Source organism: Lagenorhynchus albirostris, chromosome 1, assembly GCF_949774975.1.
Source record: "Lagenorhynchus albirostris chromosome 1, mLagAlb1.1, whole genome shotgun sequence".
NCBI lineage: Eukaryota > Metazoa > Chordata > Mammalia > Artiodactyla > Delphinidae > Lagenorhynchus > Lagenorhynchus albirostris.
This window is the reverse complement of record NC_083095.1, coordinates 34,694,899-34,715,597: the sequence shown is the minus strand read 5'-3', so window position 1 is coordinate 34,715,597 and position 20,699 is coordinate 34,694,899. Positions and strand designations below refer to the sequence as shown.

Here is a 20,699-nt window from a genome sequence, read left to right as displayed (position 1 = left end):
CAGTAATCAAGACAGTATGGTACTGGCACAAAAACAGAAATATAGATCAGTGGAACAGGATAGAAAGCCCAGAGACAAACCCATGCACCTATGGTCAACTAATCTATGACAAAGGAGGCAAGGATGTTCAGTGGAGAAAAGACAGTGTCTTCAATAAGTGGTGCTGGGAAAACTGGACAGCTATATGTAAAAGAATGAAATTAGAACACTCCCTAACACCATATACAAAAATAAACTCAAAATGGATTAGAAATGTTAATGTAAGACTGGACCCTATAAAACTCTTAGAGGAAAACATAGGAAGAACACTGTGACATAAATCACAGCAAGATCTTTTTTGATCCAGTTCCTAGAGTGATGGAAATAAAAACAAAAATAAACAAATGGGACCTAATGAAACTTAAAAGCTTTTGCACAGCAAAGGAAACCATAAACAAAACGAAAAGACAACCCTCAGAATAGGAGAAAATATTTGCAAACCAATCAACAGACAAAGGTTTAATCTCCAAACTATATAAACAGCTCATGCAGCTCAATATTAAAAAAACAACCCAATCCCATAATGGGCAAAAGAGCTAAATAGACATTTCTCCAAAGAAGACATACAGATGGCCAAGAAGCACATGAAAAGCTGCTCAACATCACTAATTATTAGAGAAATGCAAATCAAAACTACAATGAGGTATCAGCTCACACCGGTTAGAATGGGCATCATCAGAAAATCTACAAACAACAAATGCTGGAGAGGGTGTGGAGAAAAGGGAACCCTCTTGCACTGTTGGTGGGAATGTGAATTGATGCAGCCACTATGGAGAACAGTATGGAGGTTCCTTAAAAACCTAAAAATAGAACTACCATATGACCCAGCAATCCCACTACTGGACATATACCCTGAGAAAACCATAATTCAAAAAGACAGATGCACCCCAATGTTCATTGCAGCAGTATTTACAATAGCCAGATCATGGAAGCAACCTAAATGCCCATCAACAGATGAATGGATAAAGAAGATGTGGTACATATATACAATGGAATATTACTCAGCCATAAAATTGAACAGAATTGGGTCGTTTGTAGAGATGTGGATGGATCTAGAGACTGTCATACGGAGTGAAGTAAGTCAGAAAGAGAAAAACAAATATCGTATATTAACTCATATATAAGGAACCTAGAAAAATGGTACAGATGAAGTGATTTGCAGGGCAGAAATAGAGACAGAGATGTAGAGAACAAACATATGGACACCAAGGGGGGAAAGTGGTGGTGGGGTGTGTGTGTGATGAATTGGGAGATTGGGATTGACATATATACACTAATATGTATAAAATGGGTAACTAATAAGAACCTGCTGTATAAAAAAATAAATAAAATAAAAATTAAGAAAAAAAAGAATGATTAGCATACTACTTGGTGTATATTAAGCACTTCATAAATGCTTACCCATAGATAAGAGATAGGAAGAATACAAAACTGGTTTATGATGTTTACATGAAATAGCAAGGAGCTGCATTATGTTTTAATAAATATATTTTGAATAGATTGTATGATTATCAATAATTTGATTAAGCAGTTTTATAGGAATTGTGTGAATTGGTTGTCATAGACTGAGTCAGTGATGAATAATTATAATTGTGTGTTGAGGTAGAGCTTTTTTCATCTCTGAAATAATAGTGAAAGTGAATGGGGGAAAACAATTTGTTGCTTTATTTATAAACAGCTTATGTATGTAGTGAGATCAAGTTCTACTCAGCTTTATCAGTTTCTCTTATTGACTCTCAAGCATTATTCTAGGGTAATTTTTACTAGGTCATTTTTACTACACATGTTTAAAATAGGCTTAAAAAGTAACAGTTTGTAGAGTTTGAGTTTCATTAGGGAGATTTAAAATTTTATGTTTAGAAAGCATTTGTTTAATTTTACTCATGTCTGTGTGCTTGCATTAGTGTTTTGTTTACTTTTTTTCCTTTTGTGTAATGGAAGCCTTTCATATTTGTCTTGGGTCTTATATTCTTTCCCATTTATACAAGTTTTCTTAGAATGCTCTTCCTCTATAGGTAATTCCTATAGCATTTTCTGCAGTTGTAGTATAGCACTTACCAAATACCGTTGCAGTTCTATAGGGGTTTTGTTTGTTTGCTTGTATACTTCCCTGTTTTCCATACTAGAATTTAAGTTCCTTAAGGATAAAGACTCTGCCTTAGCTGTCTTTTTCTTGCCAACGACTATCCCATGTTTTTGTACCAAATGGGTACTTACATTGTTGCACGAATGTGTAGTTTAGTAACTCTTCATAACTATAGTATTTCTGTACAGTAATCTTTAAGATTGACCTTTTGTTCTTATTTCTTGTTGCATAATATCCCCTTTATGTTTTCCTGCCTTCTAAGACTGTCTGGTCAAAATCAGATCATTACTCATACCCAGACATCAGTCAGCAATTCTATAGTACTAAAAGTTCAGTGGATTCTAAACTTGGTGACAGTTTTATCCTCATCAGTCTTATTCATTCTCAAATTTTTTTTTTTTTTTTTTTTACGGTACGCGGGCCTCTCACTGTTGTGGCCTCTCCCGTTGCGGAAAACAGGCTCCGGACGCGCAGTCTCAGCGGCCATGGCTCATGGGCCCAGCCGCTCCGCGGCATGTGGGATCTTCCCGGACCAGGGCACGAACCCGCGTCCCCTGCATCGGCAGGCGGACTCTCAACCACTGCGCCACCAGGGAAGCCCGGTTCTAGAACTCTTGAAAGGGCTTTGTTGCTTTCTGCTAATTTTTATGTACTTTAAGAAGGTAGTTGTAATTTTGAAAGTTTCTGTGTTTTTTCTTTCAAAAAAGTATTATCTGTGTGTTTTTTCTCCCAAATTATGAAAGTAATACTTTTTTTGTCAATATTTTGTAAGATATCCAAATTGTACAGAAGACAGACCTGAGAGGTCTGTTATCCTTACTTTTCAGAGATAGTAAGTGAAAACAGTATTGCCTATATTCTTCCAGATTTTTTGTTAGTAATTTTATAAACGTATTTTTATGTGCATTTATAAAAATGGGATGATATATAAACACCATTTGGAAACCTGATTTATTCACTTGCCTTTGTTCCATGTTAGTTGATATAGGGCTTCATGCTCTAGTAACCACATTAAAAAATTTTTGAAAGAAACAGGTGACATTCCTTTTCTTTTCTTTTTTTTTTTTTAGCTGCGCTGCATGGCTTGCAGGATCTCAGTTTCCTGACCAGGGATTGAGCCCAGGCCATAGCAGTGAAAGCCTGAAATCCTAACCATTAGACCACCAGGGGACTCCCTTAATAGTATATTCTATTTAACACAATGTCTAAAAAAATTACCATCTCTACATGTATTAAATACAAAAAATAATGAGATGTTTTACATTTATTTTTTCCCCCACACTGAGTCTTCAAAATATAGTGTGTATTTTATACTGATGGCACATCTCAATTAGAATGATAAACTTTCATTGGAAATACTTGATCTGTATTTAGAGTTTTTAAAATTTACAGTTGAAAAAGTAGAGTAACATATCCCAGTTTTTCCAAACATACTTTATAGGATAAATTTCTAGAAAAGGAATTGATAGTGAAGGTTTATTTAAAATTTTTGGTATATAGTTGCAAAATTGTCCTGGATAACATTGTACTGATATATGTAAGAGTCAACAGTACATAATGTCTGTTTTCCTATATTGTTTCCAACACTGGACATGATTGGTCACTCACACAGACACACAAAAACCGTATACCAAAGTGAATATTTTTACGTATTTATGCTACTTTTTTTTTCTTCCTACTTTAATTGGAAGAAAAGGGCCATTCTCACTATAAATATTTCCTTGGCAGAGCCAGAAGTCATGAGCAGCTGTGAGGAATTAAGGTAGGGGGCAGGGATGCAAAAGAATAACTCAAAGAGGATGTGATCTGCTCTAGTACCACGTAAATCATAGTCTTAACAAATTTACCTCGTGTACTCTTTCTGAGGAAGCTATTGAAGGTCTCTCAAAAAGAAGGGAGTAGATAAAGAGGAAAGAGGTGAGGAGAATTTATCAGGGTAAGGATGAACAAATGAAGATGACTTAGGAAATAAATTCAGACTGGAGCGTGTTTTTGTCAGATTCCATGCAGAAAACAGATGGCAAAAGCAGCCTGAGTAATGGAAGACAGTTTAATCAATGGACCGTTCACAAAGGTGTGGGTTGGGTTAAGGGAGCTAACAAGGATGGTGAAGCACCCAGGGTTAGCAATAGCAGGCAGCCAGCTAAGCCTGGGCCTAAAAGGGCAAAGGTGGAAGTAATTATTGGCATTTACAAGAGCTACTGCTGTAAGAGAGGGGCCACTGGATGAGAACTGTGGCCTTAGAAGAACATACCGCCTACCAAACTACAGGAGGAAGTGAGGGGGATGAAGAACCCAACCACTCTCTCCTCCTTTCCAATGGGTATTTCCCCCCTGGCTGAACCCATGGGAAGCCAGAGGACAAGAGAACATGGGTAATACAGTCTGTAGAGGTCAGCCTTTTTGGATGTGGAGCTGATGGAGAACGATAGTGAGTGGATCTGGGCAGAAAGAAAATAGCCAGTTTAGAACTGGAGAATGGAGGGCTCCAGAAAGGATGTCACTAAAAAAAATAAAACAATAGGGTACCTGATTTGCTGGAGTATGTACATTAAAATGTAAATTGAGGGCTTCCCTGGTGGCGCAGTGGTTGAGAGTCCACCTGCCAATGCAGGAGACACGGGTTCGTGCCCCGGTCCGGGAAGATCCCACATGCCGCGGAGCGACTAGGCCTGTGAGCCATGGCCGCTGAGCCTGTGAGCCTGTGCATCCAGAGCCTGTGCTCTGTGGCAGGAGAGGCCACAACGGTGAGAGGCCCCCGTACTGCAAAAAAAAAAAAAAAAAAAAAGTAAATTGAATCATCTACCAGATAGTATGGAGATATATTAGTGACTTAACTAAAAAGTGGAATATAACTTATGGGAAAGGGAAATGTATAAATAAATGCTACAGCAGAGGCATAGATTAAGTACCCTGGAAGGGTAGGGTTGGTTGTGGATGGGAACAGGCAGAATTAAGGAAGATTTCATAAGACATTTAATGGAAGAGGAAGATTTTAACGTAAAGAATTGAACAAAAAGGACTTTTCCCCCAGGTATGAGAAAGAATAAGTCAAAGTTGCAGAGGAAAGAAATTGCAGGGCTTGTACTGGAAATGGCAAGTACAACTGACCCTTGAAAAACTCGGGGCTTAGGGGCAACCCCTGTGCCCAGTCAAAAATCTGAGTATAATTTATAGCCTGCCCTCCGTATCTGTGGATTCAACCAACCTCAGATCGTGTTATACTGTAGCATTTACTACTGAAAAAAATCTGCATATAAGTGGATCTGTGCAATTCAAAGCCGTGTTGTTCAAGGGTCACCTTTAGTTTGATATGGAAGACAGAGGAGGGAGAAATAAAGTGGGAAAAGTATTCTGGACTAAGTCAAGGGGAGCCATATTCCAGGCTAAGAAGTTTGAAATGTGCTCTACGGAGTAGTTGTTAAGTGTCAGAGTCAAACAGACTTCAGTTTGATGCTCAGCTATGCCATTGAGCTTTTGGCAATGGACAAGTTACTTATCTTTGCTAAATTACAAAATTGAGCAAGGAGATGGTTGTGAGGGTTAAATGAGATATTTCATACGAGGTGTTTAGCTCAGTGGATGAACGGTACCTAGTAAACCCTTGGTAAACAGTTGCTTAAGATAGGGGAAAGGCAACAGGAACTTTTGAAAAGGGATACTGTCATGATTGTACGTGTGCTTCAGGAAGGTTAATCTGGCAGTACTCCGTAAAATGTAAAATGATTGTCAGCTAGAGACACTGAGTTGGGGGTGACTATCAAGAAGTTCATAGAAAAACCCATGAAAGAAATAATGTGTATATATATGATTTAAGGTAGTAGTATGAGAAGAGAGAAGCTGAAGGAGGTATATGTGAGATATTATGGAAGGAGAATTGATGGGAGTTGGTATAATTAGTTATTAACATATTTAGGGGTATTAAGGTTATAATTTTCAGTACTTAAATTTGACCCCATGGGGATAGCTAATTTATCTAACAGGATCTGGTCTATTGTATTTTTATGGTATTCATTTTTCAAGCTATACATTAATATTATCAAAACCGTTGTCAAGACAGGACATTTGGCTCACTATGGCAGGACATACTGAAATTGGAACAATCCAGAGTAGAGAATAACATTTTAAAAATGTTACTGAGAAGTTGGGATATTGGTAGCTTAGTTTCACTTTTCAAATAGGTTGGAAAATTCACTTGCATTTTCTACTGTTTCTCCACTTGACTACTTCTGCTGCTTGACTGAGTATTTAGAAACTGAGCAATAGATGTTATGCTGCCGCAATCTGGCACTATAGTAACTTTGTAGTCTCTTAACACATGTAACAGTGAAATTAATTACCAGATTAAACTTCATTTTATGAAGCACTCAGTTGAGGAGAAAAGATGAATTTTCTATAATCATATTGTAAAGGTAAAAGAATGATGTAATTATGTGATTTTTGAAAGGAAGCCTGTAGTCAGTATGGTATTGTCTTACAGAAATATAGCTAACTTAGCACTGTGGATCCACATAAAGTTTCACTCATCTGGGTTTTAGTTCCTATTCTAGTACTTCTAGCTCTGACTTAACTTGCAGTGCTTGCATATTTTCTGGAAAATGGGGATATCTGACCTGCTTACCTTTCAGGGCACCTGTGGAGATCAAATGAGATAATGTGCTTGGATTACTGTGGAAACTGAAAAGCTTTACAAATGCAAGATGTGAATATGAAATCACTTACAAATTTTCATTTCTAGCCTTTGGTTCCCTGACTAGCAGTTAACAGCCTGACAGAATTCCCACTTTAAATGCAATACTTCTAAAATGGAATTTATCGTCTTTCTAATCCTCCCCCTCCTCTTTCTCTCACTTCCAGGAAGAGAAACTTTATTCTCTGAATTTTCCTATTTTAAGGTCCCATAATTTCTGCCAGGTTCAATTGTCATGCTCAGTATTTTAGAATTGTATTTGGTTCCTGGTCTCCAAAGCCTGTCAAATCATCCTTTGTTATCAGCATTGTTTGAAATTATCCCTTTTCCTTTCTTCTCCTATTTCCTTTATCCTCCCATGCATAAGTATTAAAACATTGTCTCTATTGGCTTCTCTACTTACATTTCCCCTAGTCAACTCTGGTTACAGTGTAGAGAAGATTTAACTTTCTAAAAAACCTTTTTTTGATTCTTTTAAAACTCAGAAACCCATAGTCTCCCATTGCTTGCAGGAGAAAATTCAAACAATTTAGCTTGCATTTAGAGTCAGTTCTGGCTTTATCTTCTATCTCTTACACTGGCTCTGTTCCTTATCAGAGACTGTTCTTGTTCTCCAACTAGGCCATATATATTGTTGATCGGTAGCAATATTACTGAAAAGCCATATTGCAAGTAATTTCATCCCACAAGTTTAAAAATCCGTTTCTAGTCAGTTTGAAAATGTTGTAAATTAACTTTTGTCTTAGTGCCTTTTTCAGAAGCTTTACTTAACCTTTTGGATGCATTTAATCTTTCATTACCAAGTTGTTGAAGGTGATAATGGGGCAGTTCAAGTAACCAACCATTTGATATCTTTGATACTGTTTGGCTTTTAACCAATTCCTACTATGAGTGTGTGGTCTTGAATATCTCCAAAGACCACCATATCTTCTATTTTGTGTTTGATATAAGCAAATGGAGAATTTTCCCACTGAATTGAAAAAAAAACCAATACTTTTCTCTGCAGAATATTACATAATATATAGGGAGCTTATTATCATCTGGTTAGCAAAATGATTACTTGTTCCTCCAACAGTTTTTTTTTTAAACTTATTTATTTTATTTATATTTATTTTTGGCTGCGTTGGGTCTTCGTTGCTGCGCATGGGCTCTCTCTAGTTGCGGGGAGTGGGAGCTACTCTTTGTTGTGCTGCACGGGCTTCTCGTTGCTGTGGCTTCTCGTTGCGGAGCACGGGCTCTAGGCGCACGGGCTTCAGTAGTTGTGGCTCGCGGGCTCCAGAGTGCAGGCTCAGTAGTTGTGGCACACGGGCTTAGTTGCCCCGCGGCATGTGGGATCTTCCCAGACCAGGGATCGAACCCGTGTCCCCTGCATTGGCAGGCAGATTCTTAGCCACTGCGCCACCAGGGAAGTCCCCTCCAATAGTTCTTAATATTGCAAGGTACTACTATAACAGGATACTATCCAGATTTGTAAAGGAACATGGTGAATGATTTTTCTTTAAGTAGTCCCATTGGTCCCTGGGAATAATTATGGCCAAAGCTAAGTTTTAGGCATAAAAAAGCAAGAGGAGGCTATTAGGTATCTGGATCTGCAAGTGTGATTTTCATAGAAGTTCATTGGTTAAAAGAGAGACTCTATGGACAAAGTGAAGGAAGGTTCAAACTGAGAATAATCAATAGAAGTTTTCTTTCTTTCCTCTTTGTATTGGATAAGACTAGATAAAAGTAATGGCAGGAGTGAAGAGCTTCTATTCTGAAGTCATACAGACTTGGTATGAGTCTTGGCTCTGTCATTTAGATTTATGACCTTGGGAAGCAACTTAACCTCTTCATACTAGTTTTCCACATCTGTAAACTTGAGGATAACTTTGAGGAGTTGGAAGGATTGAATGTGAATAATATATGTGAAATTTTTGGCACCCTGCCTGGCAAGAAGTGCTAGTGCTTCTACTTCTATTAATACTAACCGCTATCACCATCACTGCTACTCAAAATCATTTAAATAATCGTTCTACTTTTGGCCTCTGTAAAATACTACATAAGGATGTTGTAAGGATTATATGATACGAAGGACTTGAAACCATATACATAAAAGTGCACGTTACAGCTGTTGAATATTTATGTTGAGGTGCTCTTTGGGCAAAATACTTTGCTTCTTTAAATTTGTCTTCCTTTTTGTCTGGGGATAACAGTAGTACTTAAACTTGTAGAACTGTTTGAGGATTAACTATGTAAAGTTTGGTAGCCCAATGTTCAGGACACAGAGAGAATCAGTAAATAATACTAGCTTGACCATTAAATGTTTTGTCTAAACACTTTTTTAGTCTTGTTTGGGCCGCTCTTAATGTAAATATCATTTTATATGCATGTTTAGTCTCTGGCCAGATGGTAATCGTTTGATGCCGGTGTGGGGTGGGGGGGAATGTATCATATGCTGGAATATGTTATTGAAATTGTATTTGCTTTCCCACTCAGGTTCTGGTATGCAATACAGGGCAATTTATTTGGCACCAGTTTTTATTCCATTTACTCTGTTGCTATTCTGTTGGCGATCGTTACCTTGTTGAATTTCTAGATTTATTGATCTCTGCCACTTTGTCAAGTGACTTAAATTTTTCTGGACCTTACTTTATGATTTGTAAAGTAAGAGTAGTTCATGAGATTAAAGGTTTTATTATTTAAACATTTAAGTTAACAGAACTTTTATTCCTTGAACCTTAAAAAGAATGACAAAAATGAGCTTCTGCTCTTTCCATCCACTGCCAAGATGACTCTTGAAATAAATCCTTTCCTGAACATTTTGAAAAACACTAGATGATATTTAAGCATCTCTCAGCCGCAGTTTATTTGGAAACCAACAGTACTGTACTTGAAAAAGAGTTGAAACATAATCAGTGAAAATAATCTAACGATCAGTGAAAATAATCTAAGTGGTTATTAGCAAGGGAGCTTGACTGTTTAAAGTTTTGTCTTGGAAGTGTGAGAAGCTTATTGAAAATTATTGAATGAGTAAATGCCTCAATTTTGGGTTAGTGATTGCTTGGTTTAACTCAGGGTCTCTCAACTTTGGCATTACTGTCATATTTTGGACTGGATAATTCTTCGGGGGTGGGGATGCTATCCTGTGCATGTTTAGCAACATTTCTGGCCTCTGCTAAGTAGATGCCAGTGGCACCCCTCAACCCAGTCCTGACAATAAAAAATATGTCTAGACATTGTCAAAATTCTCCTGGTGGGGACAGGCGGAAGGCAGAATCACCCTTGATGGAGAGCCACTGTAATCCAAAAATGTTTTAAGAAGAGTCAAGGTGATATTTATAAATAAATGTTTGATAAACTGGTAAATGAATATTTTAGGATATAGATATTTAACAAATGATAAATGTAGCATTATTTTTCCAGCTAATTTTTCCATGTTGTCTTATTTTAATTTTTGTCTTAAGGCAATCATATGGCCTAAAATTACAGGGTGAGAATAGGAACTTGAAAATTAAATCTTTCTGTTGCAGATATGTTTTATATACAACTTTTGCCAGTTATGTCCAAAGCTGCTAAGTCTCTGAAAGTTTTCATCTGAGAAAGATGTGTCTTCTAAGCTATTGACATGGCCTTATTGATATCCAGTTACATTGAGCAGGAATCATACCATTCTCTTTTTTTGTCTGTGAGAGCAGATGACTTATGTGGCTTTAAGTTATATGTTACCCCTACTTCCCTTTGAAATATTTACTCATTTGATTTCTACTTTGAGGATTTTTTTCAAATGAAGGAATTTTGCTTCCATTCTATACAAATATATCTGACATACTACATTCTAAATATATAAATAGTTTTAAAGCTGTGAGTGTAGCAGTGGCTTCTTTGGCATGCAGTTATCTGGATGATAAATAAAGATACGTTTATCTGAAACCTAAACCATAAACTAAGTAGAATTTTAGAAATGCCATTATTATAGGACTTGTCAGAATGTTCCATTAAAAAATAAACCCAGGACATTTGCATTTGGTCTTTTTCTTAAGTTAAGGGGCTTGGTTTGTCAGTTGTATAAATCTGTTTTGCAGCTTAAAAAAATTTACATTGTTACCTATTGAATTCAGTTTACTTCAAATATATTATTTTTTATTTTAAAAATATTCTGTTTAGTTCTCCATAAGGAATAATTGAAAAAACTAGTTTTTCAATTAAATCTTTGGTGAGTTTATATATTTTTGCTTAAATTGTTGTCACTAGTAATTTCTGAGCTAGTACTTTTCATGACTAGCCCAAATACAGTTGACGCTTGAACAACATGGGTTTGAACTGTGCAGGTCCACATACAGGTGGATTTTTTTCAGTAGTAAATACTATAGTATTACAGGATTCATGGTTGGTTGAATCCATGAATGCAGAATTGCGGATATGGAGGAATCACCTATACGGAGAGCTGCCTGTAGGTTATACATTTTCCATTGCACAGAGGGTTGGCGTCCCTATACCCGTGTTGTTCAAGGGTCAACTCTATTTGAGTTTTGACTTGTATTTACTTAGTTTTAGATATAGTTAAAATTTCTTCTCTGTGAAGATGATGTGTGGGGCATTCATTGTTGGAAACTAAAATTTTTGCATTGAGTTAAACATTTATTGAGTAAATAGGTTTTTTTAATGTGATGTCAGTAAATGACTTGGTCTTCTTTTAAAATTGGTTTTGTTGAGATATAATTGACATGTAATAAGATGCAATTTTAAATGTGTAGTTTAAAATCAGCTCAATAGGTGTAACTTACATTAAAATTTAATAATTTTAAGTGTTCAATTTGATGAATTTTGAAAACAACTTTATCGAGGTATAATTTACATTCCATAAAATTCACTTGTTTTACAGGTACAGTTTGAGTTTCATTAAATTTATATCGTGTAGATATCACTGAAATCTAGTTTCATTACACTTCCATCCCATAAAAAAATTCCCTTGTCTCCTTTTATAGCTAGTTTCTGCTCCCATCCACAGCTCCAGGAAACCACCAAACCGCTTTCTCTAACAGCACTAATTTTGCCTTTCCTAGAAATTTCATTACAAATGGAAATCATACAGTATGTACTCCTGTGTCTGGCATTATGTTTTTGAGGCCATCCATGTTGTTGCATATATCAGTAGTTCATTCTTTTTTATTACTGAATAGTATTCTGTTTTTTTAATTTATCCATTCACCAGCTGAAGGACATTTGGATAGTGTCCAATTTTAAGTTATCATTATTAATAATGCTTCTATGAATATTCCGTATAAACCTTGTGTTTTTTTACAACTAAAAATATGTATTTCTCATATGGAATCAGTGGGTTATATCATAAGTGTATGTTTAACTTTTTAAGAAACTGTCAAACTGACTACCGTTTCATGTTCTCACCTGTATTAGGGTTTCAGTTTCTCCACATCCTCTCCAAAGCTTAGTATTGTCAGTCTTTTAAATTTTAGCCATTTTACTGTGTTTGTAATGGTATTTCATTGTGTTTTTTTAAACAGCTTTATTGAGTTATAATTCACATACCATGTACAATTCATCCATTTCAAGTGTACAGTTCAGTAACTTTTAGTATATTCAGAACTGTGCGACCATTACCACAATCAATTTTAGTCTTTTCATCACCCCTCAAAAGAAACGTGTACCCCCCTTAGCCATAATCCCCCCACCCCACCCCACCAGCCGAAGGCAATCACTGATTTACTTTCTGTCTCTCTAGATTTGCCTATTCTGGATATTTCATAACTGGAATTATACAGTATGTGGTCCTTTGTGACTGGCTTCTTTCAATTCTGTTTTTAAAGTTCATCAATGTTGTAGCATGTAGCAGTACTTTCTTTTAATTGCCCAATAATATTTCATTTTGGATATACAACATTTTATTTATCGGTTGATGGACATTTGGATTTTTCCCCCCACTTTTTATATTAATAACGCTGCTGTAAACATTTTTGTACAAGGTTTTTGTTTGGACATATATTTCATTTCTCTTGGTCGTATACCTAGGAGTGGAATTACTCTGTGTTTAGCCTTTTGAGGAATTGCCAGACTATTTTACAGTGTGGCTGCACCATTTGACATTCCCAACAGAAGTGTATGAGAGTTTCAGTTTCTCCATCTCCTTATCAGCACTTGTCTTTTTGATTCTAGCCATCCTAGTGGGTGTTGTGGTGTCTCATGGTTTTGATTTGCTTTTCTCTGATGGCTAATAATGTTAAATATCTTTTTATGCACCTATTTAATAAAGCCATTTGTATATTTTCTTTGGAGAACTGTCTATTCAGGTCCTCTTCCCACTTTAAAATCAGACTATTTGTCTTTTTATTATAGTTGTAAGCGTTTGTTACATATTCTACACGTAAGTCCCCCATCAGATAAATGATTTGCAAACATTTTCTCCCATTGTGTGCATTGCCTCTTCACTTTCTTGATGGTGTCCTTTGAAGCACAAGGTTTTAAGTTTTGATCATGTCTAATTTATCTATTTTCCTTTTGTTGCTTGTGCTTTTGATGTCCTGTCTTAAGAAACCATTGCATAATCAAAGGTCATGAAGATTTATTTATGCCTGTGTTTTCTTCTAAGAGTTTTATAGAATTCTTACATGTGTGTTTTTGATTCATTTTGAGTTAATTTTTGTATATGGTGTGAGGTAAGAGTGCAACCTAATTTTTTTGCATGTGGATATCTGGATATCTAGTTGTCCTGGCACCATTTAAGAGACTGTTTTTTTCCCATTTAATTGTCTTGGCACCCTTGTTGATAATCAATTGCCTGTAAATGTTAGAGTTTATTTCTGGTCTCTTAATTCTATTCCACAGATTTCTGTCTATCCTTATGCCGGTATCTCATTGTGGTTTTAATTAGCATTTTCCCTAATGATTAATGGTGTTGAATGTCTTTCCAAATGTTTATTTTTTGCCATTTGTACATCTTTGGTGGTCAAATTTCTTGCCTCTTTTTAACAATTGTATTATTTGATTTTCTGAGTTATAAGAGTATTTATAGTGAATATAAGTATTTTGCAAATATTTCTCTTTTTATAGCTTGCCTTTTCATTTTCTTAACAGTATCTTTTAGTGGCATATTCTGGGGTGGCTATTCTGCCACTTTTTCAGTGGATCCTAAAAACCTTGTGGTATCAATAGATCTTTGCAACTGATTGGATAATAAGGCTTGAGGAAGATCTTAGATGTAGATAGTGCTATAATTAACAATAGTGGGAAGAAGGTCAGGTCAGTTTGGGATATATTGAAATTGAGATTCTGGTGACATCCAGAAAGTAAAAATGTACTTTCTGTTCCCTCAATCTGGAACCCTTTATTTCTGGATCTTCCCACAACTGACTTTTTTTTTTTTTTTTTTTTTTTTTTATCATTCAAGTCTCAGCTTAATTATCATCTCCTAAAATAGGCCTTCCCTGACCATCTTATCTAATGTTGCCCCTTCCAAACATCACTGTCTATTGTATAACCCTGTTTTACTTTCTTTATAATTCTTTCTCTGAATTCATCTTATTGTGTATTTGCTTTTTATTATCTTTTACCCTATCAGAATGTAATCTCCCATTAGGACAGGATCCTCTTCTATCTTGGTCTTCAATGTAGCATCAACATTCCCCCCTCTGAATTAACTGTGGTTCTTGTCTGTCAGATCCTTTTTGAATCTTTTTGGATCCTAAACTTCTCATTTTCTTGACTTTATGAAACTATTTATAAGGTTTAAAATGGATCCAGAAGTTGTAGTTAAAGAAAAAAACCAAAAACTGCCTTTTTGTTTGAGCCTAACCTAGAGATAAAAAAAAGTCATTAAAAATCATCTACAAAAGGGTCTTGTGCTTTTTTTAAAAACTTTTAAACCAGTTATGTTTACCTCTTTCTTATCATTGACTTCAGGTAATTTATATTGATTTTAATTGATGTTCATTAGAGATGGGTGTGTGTACATTTTTATTGCTTTATACTGAGAAACCCTAGTCATCTGAAAACAGAATTGGATATCATATTGAATTAACTTTTCTCTGCCATTCCCTCCCTCTAAAAGACACTACAGACTTTTACACTTGATTAATTGTCTCTTTTCTGTTTTACAGAGTAAGAAAGTTAGTCTGAGTTCTGTGAAAAATCAGAGAAGAACTAAGGATAGTAGACAAGGACTTTCCAATTTGCATAATGTAAGTTCTTTTCACTATTCTTGGCCTGAATTTTGTGTTAGCTGACAAAGCTGTTTCTATGGAAACAAATAGTGCAACTTCTTAGAATGTCAGAGGAATGCTGATCACTTAAAATGAGACTTCCCAGCTGCTGGTCAAAGGGCATTACTCCTGGGAGAAGGGGAGGAAGGATGAATTGAAAAAAAAAAATCTAGAGTTCTAAATGCTAGTGTAGACCGACTGTGTTTTCATATGAAGTATATGTTTTACATATCCCTTTGCCTAAAAGTTAGGATACTGATTATATAGAAACTGGTCTTCCTGCTAACAGTTCATGTTTCCCAGCTCTCACACAAATGGTTTTGTTTCTTGGTGTGGAGTTTTCAGTGGGCCTATATCCCTATATCCCTATTTCAGGCCCCCCAGTCTCAATCATTTGTACTTATTGAAGCTTGTTTAGCTTCTTTTACCCCCTTCTTCTGTATTCAATTCACATAAGCAGAGCCCTTTCTCTCCACTAGTTCAAAGTTAACATTGAAATAGCTTTGGCCTACGAGCCTGAAAATTCATTTTCTTCTTTTGTGGAATGTGTAAAGAGTTTTGCTTTGTTTTTAAAATTTTTCTTTCCTTTTTTTTTTCCATGGGGGTGTGGGTATAATAAGCTGGGACTTTGATTAGTATTTGAAATGTGGGCCTTTGAGGCATTTTTATTTATTTATTTATTTTGCGGTACGCCGGCCTCTCACTGTCGTGGCCTCTCCCGTTGCGGAGCACAGGTTCCAGACGCGCAGGCTCAGCGGCCATGGCTCACGGGCCCAGCCGCTCTGCAGCATGTGGGATCTTCCCGGGCCAGGGCACGAACCCGTGTCCCCTGCATCAGCAGGTGCACTCTCAACCACTGCACCACCAGGGAAGCCCTGAGGCATTTTTAAAACAATTTATTTATAATTAGAGTTTTGAGATGAGAGGAATACTCTTAGGACCAGCAGCTTATAACTACATTGTCTGCATAAGTCAGTCTTTCATTTACATATAAGGAGGTAATTTTCTAGTTCAGTTATTTACCAGCCTCCAAATTGTCAAACAAAGGACTGTAGGGTTTTTTTCTCACCCCCCCCCCGCCCCCCCCCACCCCGCCCCGAGAGTGAGAGAATAATTCCTTTGGGCTGGTACTCTTTCATTGTTTATTGTTATGTGATGACTACATAAATGAGCTAGAATATTCATGGTTTGCCTGTTTAAAAATTATAATGATCTTTAATGCTAAAGCTGTGGGACACAGCATAATGTTTCTTTGATTCTGGAAGAATCTGTCATGGACCTCATGAATTAACTTGTGAGCATTATGAAGTCTTTAGGAGTGTTGGTATGATGAGATCATTATTTAACTGGGGTGATCTGGAAATATTTCTTGAAGGAATAGTGATTTATGGTAGATCTTGAAAGCAGAAGATGAAAGGAGAAGCAGTTCTTATTTCTTAGTTCGTAAGACATTTGGGCAGGAAGAGAAAGATATGGGATAGGCAGGCACAAATGAGGAAGCTAACTTAGAAGCCTTGTACAGGAAAGTAGTAAAAGATACAGTTAGAAAGTTTGGATTTACCTTGTGAGTTTAGACTCTGTTCTCTAGGCAATATGAAAGCCATCAGATGTTCTGAACACAGGAGTAATTTGCTTATATGGTTAATTAGGCGTTTATCCCTTAACTAGTTATCAGGGCTATAGAGATCAATAAGACAGATCCTTGCTGATTAGATCATTTACCTGTATGACGTATAATCACCTTGAAATTGTGTCTAAAACTAAACCCGTAATGCCCTTTAATTTATTGCCCCTTCTATCGAATTCTCCATCTTAGTTAATGACATTGCTGTCCACCTTGTGACCCAAAGATAGTGGCCATGAAGTCACACTGCCTGGGTTCATATTCTGAAGCCTGCAGTTTGCTTGGTCTTATACTAGGCAGTGTCACGGATCCAGAGATGGGTCGGCATGGTTCCTGACTTCCAAGCGTTTCTAGTCTGGGGCAGACAGACAGAGATACAAATAGCTGTAGTCGAGTTTGATCAGAGATGTGGTAGGGATTGTGGGATTTCAGAGGAGGCACATATCCAGTTTGGGAAATAATGGAAATCCAGAGGAGGATGTATTTGAGCTGAGACTTAAAAGGAAAATAGGCAAGGATTAGATCCTAGGCAGCCTGGTTCTGGAGCCTGTACTCTTAAACATTGTGCGGTCTTGGGTAACTGGGTAGATATAGTGGCATTGATTAGAATTGAGAATGGAGGAAAAGGATCAAGGAGAATAGAGGAGATTAAAGGGAAATATGAGTTTAATTATGGACACATTAATTTCTAGATCTCTGTGAGACATTTTGGTAGATAAACTAATGGACAGGGATCCTGTCTCTGTAGCCCCAGTACCTAGCCAGGGGTAAGTGCTCAACTAAATTTATGTTCAGATCACCCCTTTTTTCTAAATCTTTGATGGCTTTCTTACTGCCTTGAGATTAAGGACTTATATTTAAGACCTTTCATAAGTTGGACCCAGTCAAATTTTCTAGCCAGTATTCTCTTATACAAACTGACTGCTATAGTTCAACTAGCTTTGTTTGTACTTTTCCCATACCTTTAATTTTTTGTCTTTAGTTCATATGGCCTCTTTCTTTTTCCTTCATCCTGTCTTCAAGGCCTACTTCAATCCCCATTCCTCATTTATAAAACAGGCATATCTGGACCTACTTTTAGAGTTTTAGGGAGGATTAAATGAGTGAATACTATGTGAAGTGCTTGCAGTAGTGTCTGGCATAGAATTATGTGCTCAGTAAGTGTTGTAGTTGTTGTTACTACTACTACTACTACTACTTCTTCTAGTGTTACTACTTCTCTCCTTTTTGCCCTGCTATATGAAATATAGACACCAAGTTTTAGGAATTCTGTAACCTACATGCTTCTTTAATATAACTTTTCTTCATTCTCACTATCTTAAATTAGTTCAGGACCCCATTTCTTTCTTTCTTTCCCTTTCTTTCTTTCTTTCTTTTGGCTGCATTGGATATTTGTTGCTGTGTGCTGGTTTTCTCTAGTTGCGGCGAGCGGGGCCTACTCTTCCTTGTGGTGCACAGGCTTCTCACTGTGGTGGCTTCTCCTGCTGTGGAGCACGGGCTCTAGGCACATGGGCTTCAGTAGTTGTGGCACGTGGGCTCAGTAGTTGTGGCTCGTGGGCTCTAGAGCGCAGGCTCAGTTGTGTGGTGCATGTGCTTAGTTGCTCCGCGGCCTGTGGGATCTTCCTGGACCAGGGCTTGAACCTGTGTCCCCTGCATTGGCAGGCGGATTCTCAACCACTGCGCCACCAGGGAAGCCCAGGACCCCATTTCTTACAGTTGCCCTCAAACTGGTCTCATTGCCACCCTTCAGTCTATCCTCTAGTCTTCTACCAGAGTGATATTTCTCTAAAAGTGAGTGTGATCATGTTAGTCCCTGCTTTAAATCCTATGATGATTCTTACTACTTTCAGGATAAAGGTCAAAGTTTTCATCTGTTACTCTTCTCCAACTGGCCCCCTGCTTGCCTTTCTAGTTTTATCATTATTCATGTATGACATACTCCCATTGTCCCATCCAGCCATTTTGCATTCCATTCTACTTTATGCAAGTGCCATATTCTCACGTTCTTCCTTCCTTTTGGTCTTGTGTTTCCCTCTGCCTGGAATAGACTGTTCTATCTGGCTAATTTTTAGTTGTTTTTTGAAATGCTGCTGGAAGAAATGTGTCCTTATGTTTTGAGGGTTTGCTTTGACTATCACAGACTAAATTTTAGAGCCCATCATCTGAATTTATAACATTTCTAAGTTCAGTTGAACAAATACTTAATGGGCATTTCCTATATGACATGTATTGTGTTAAGTACAGGGAAGGTATAAAAATAAGACATGAATGGCCCGTTTTTAACAAATTTAGAATCTAATGAGGAGAAATCAACTGAGAAGAATAATCATTCATTTTCTTTGCTGTCTCGGCCAGTGGACTATGAACACGCTAAGGGAGATGTGACCAAAATGGAGATTTAAGTGAATTAATATCAGGTTGCAGAAATTTTTCTGAGGGTAAAAGACTAGATCCAGATAGACAAGCATGATTATAGTCCAAGCATGAGAACTCTGACTGAGATCACCTGGCCTAGTTTCTCTTGCATGATTGTAATTTCCACCTCCATGATTTAGTACAGTGAATATGGACACAATCTTATAATTTTTAAGCTAAGTTTTAATTTCAAATCATAATTTTTGTAGACCAGCATATATATAAATAAAAAAATACTCATGATTAAGTTTGATTTTTAATATCCCATAAATGTTGTAAGTAGAGAAAGTTGAGAGTTTTAATTTTCTGGAAGTAAATATACTCCTAAATTTTAAAAATTAAACATAGCACTACAGTAACTCCTACATAAATTTCTGCTTACTTGTAATGAAAATATTAAATAAGATAAATTTGCATTTGCATATAATCAATATTATAAAACAAGAATTATCTAACATAATTTTTTTAATATATAAATTTATTTATTTGTTTTATTTTTGGCTGCATTGGGTCTTCGTTGCTGCACACAGGCTTTCTCTGGTTGCAGCGAGCAGGGGCTACTCTTTGTTGCAGTGCACGGGCTTCTCACTGAGTGGCTTCTCTTGTTGCGGAGCATGGGCTCTAGGCTCGCGAGCTTCAGTAGGTGCAGCACGCAGGCTCAGTAGTTGTGGCTCGTGGGCTCTAGAGCTCAGACTCAGTAGTTGTGGCACACTGGCTTAGTTGCTCCGCAGGCATGTGGGATCTTCCCAGACCAGGGCTCGAACCCGTGTCCCCTGTGTTGGCAGGCGGATTCTTAACCACTGGGCCGCCAGGGAAGTCCCTATCTAACATAATTCTAATAGCTCTCGTTTTAATGAAAAAGAAGGCAATTTAATGATAAATAAGGTATTTCTATGTAGATCGCATAATTATAAAAAAATAGAGCTATAATTTGGACGGAAGACAGAAAAATCTACCAGAGTTCTTGTGAAAATGTAATTCTAGTGGCTCATGTAGCTTGCATCTATTTTCCTGATTATTGGTCTAGTGGTTTTCCTGGTAGTCTGGGTGGGTTTGTGTTAAGCAGTCTGTGACAAGATGTTTGCTTGAGAGAAGACTGGCTGGCATTAGGAATATCATCTGAAAACTCAGCTTTTGCTTAGTTGGCATGTTCTCTAACCAACCTATTAACTGGAGTGCTACTCAACTCAAGGAGGTAGTAGGTTTATTATTGTAAATATTTTTAAAGTCTTGAGCAAAAGAAGACTAATTAGATTTAATGTGTGGGTTTGCACATATATAAATAATCTGCCTATTTATGCCCAAGAAATGGCTTGATGAAAAGCCATTGTCATCCAGTAAAATATTTTTCTTGTCTAAAATATGTTGAAGGATTTTTAAAATAGGAGAATCAAATTAATACTAAGAATTAATATAAGTATAAATAGTTTTTAGTTCTAAAACTTTATCTCATTTAAAACTCAGAACAGGGGACTTCCCTGGTGGTCTGGTCGTTAAGACTTCGCCTTCCAATGCAGGGGGTGCAGGTTCAATCCCTGGTTGGGGAGCTAAGATCCCACATGCTTGCGGCCAAAAAAACAAAACATAAAACAAGCAATATTGTAACAAATTCAATAAAAGACTTTAAAAATGGTCCACATCAAAAAAATCTTA

The 20,699-nt window shown here is 36.8% G+C and overlaps 1 protein-coding gene across 4 annotated transcripts in view; it reads left to right on the top strand.

The window, feature by feature from the left end:
• The window catches only part of PALS1 (protein associated with LIN7 1, MAGUK p55 family member), a 103,043-nt gene that overhangs the window by 14,631 nt on the left and 67,713 nt on the right, over positions 1 to 20,699 (top strand). For 3 of the 4 annotated variants that reach the window (XM_060140834.1, XM_060140851.1, XM_060140841.1), the window contains exon 2: positions 14,906 to 14,986. The exons of the other annotated variant lie outside the window; for it this stretch is intronic. The gene's annotated coding sequence lies outside the window, so the exon portion shown is untranslated. The remainder of the gene's footprint in view (positions 1 to 14,905; positions 14,987 to 20,699) is intronic. 4 annotated transcript variants of the gene reach the window in all.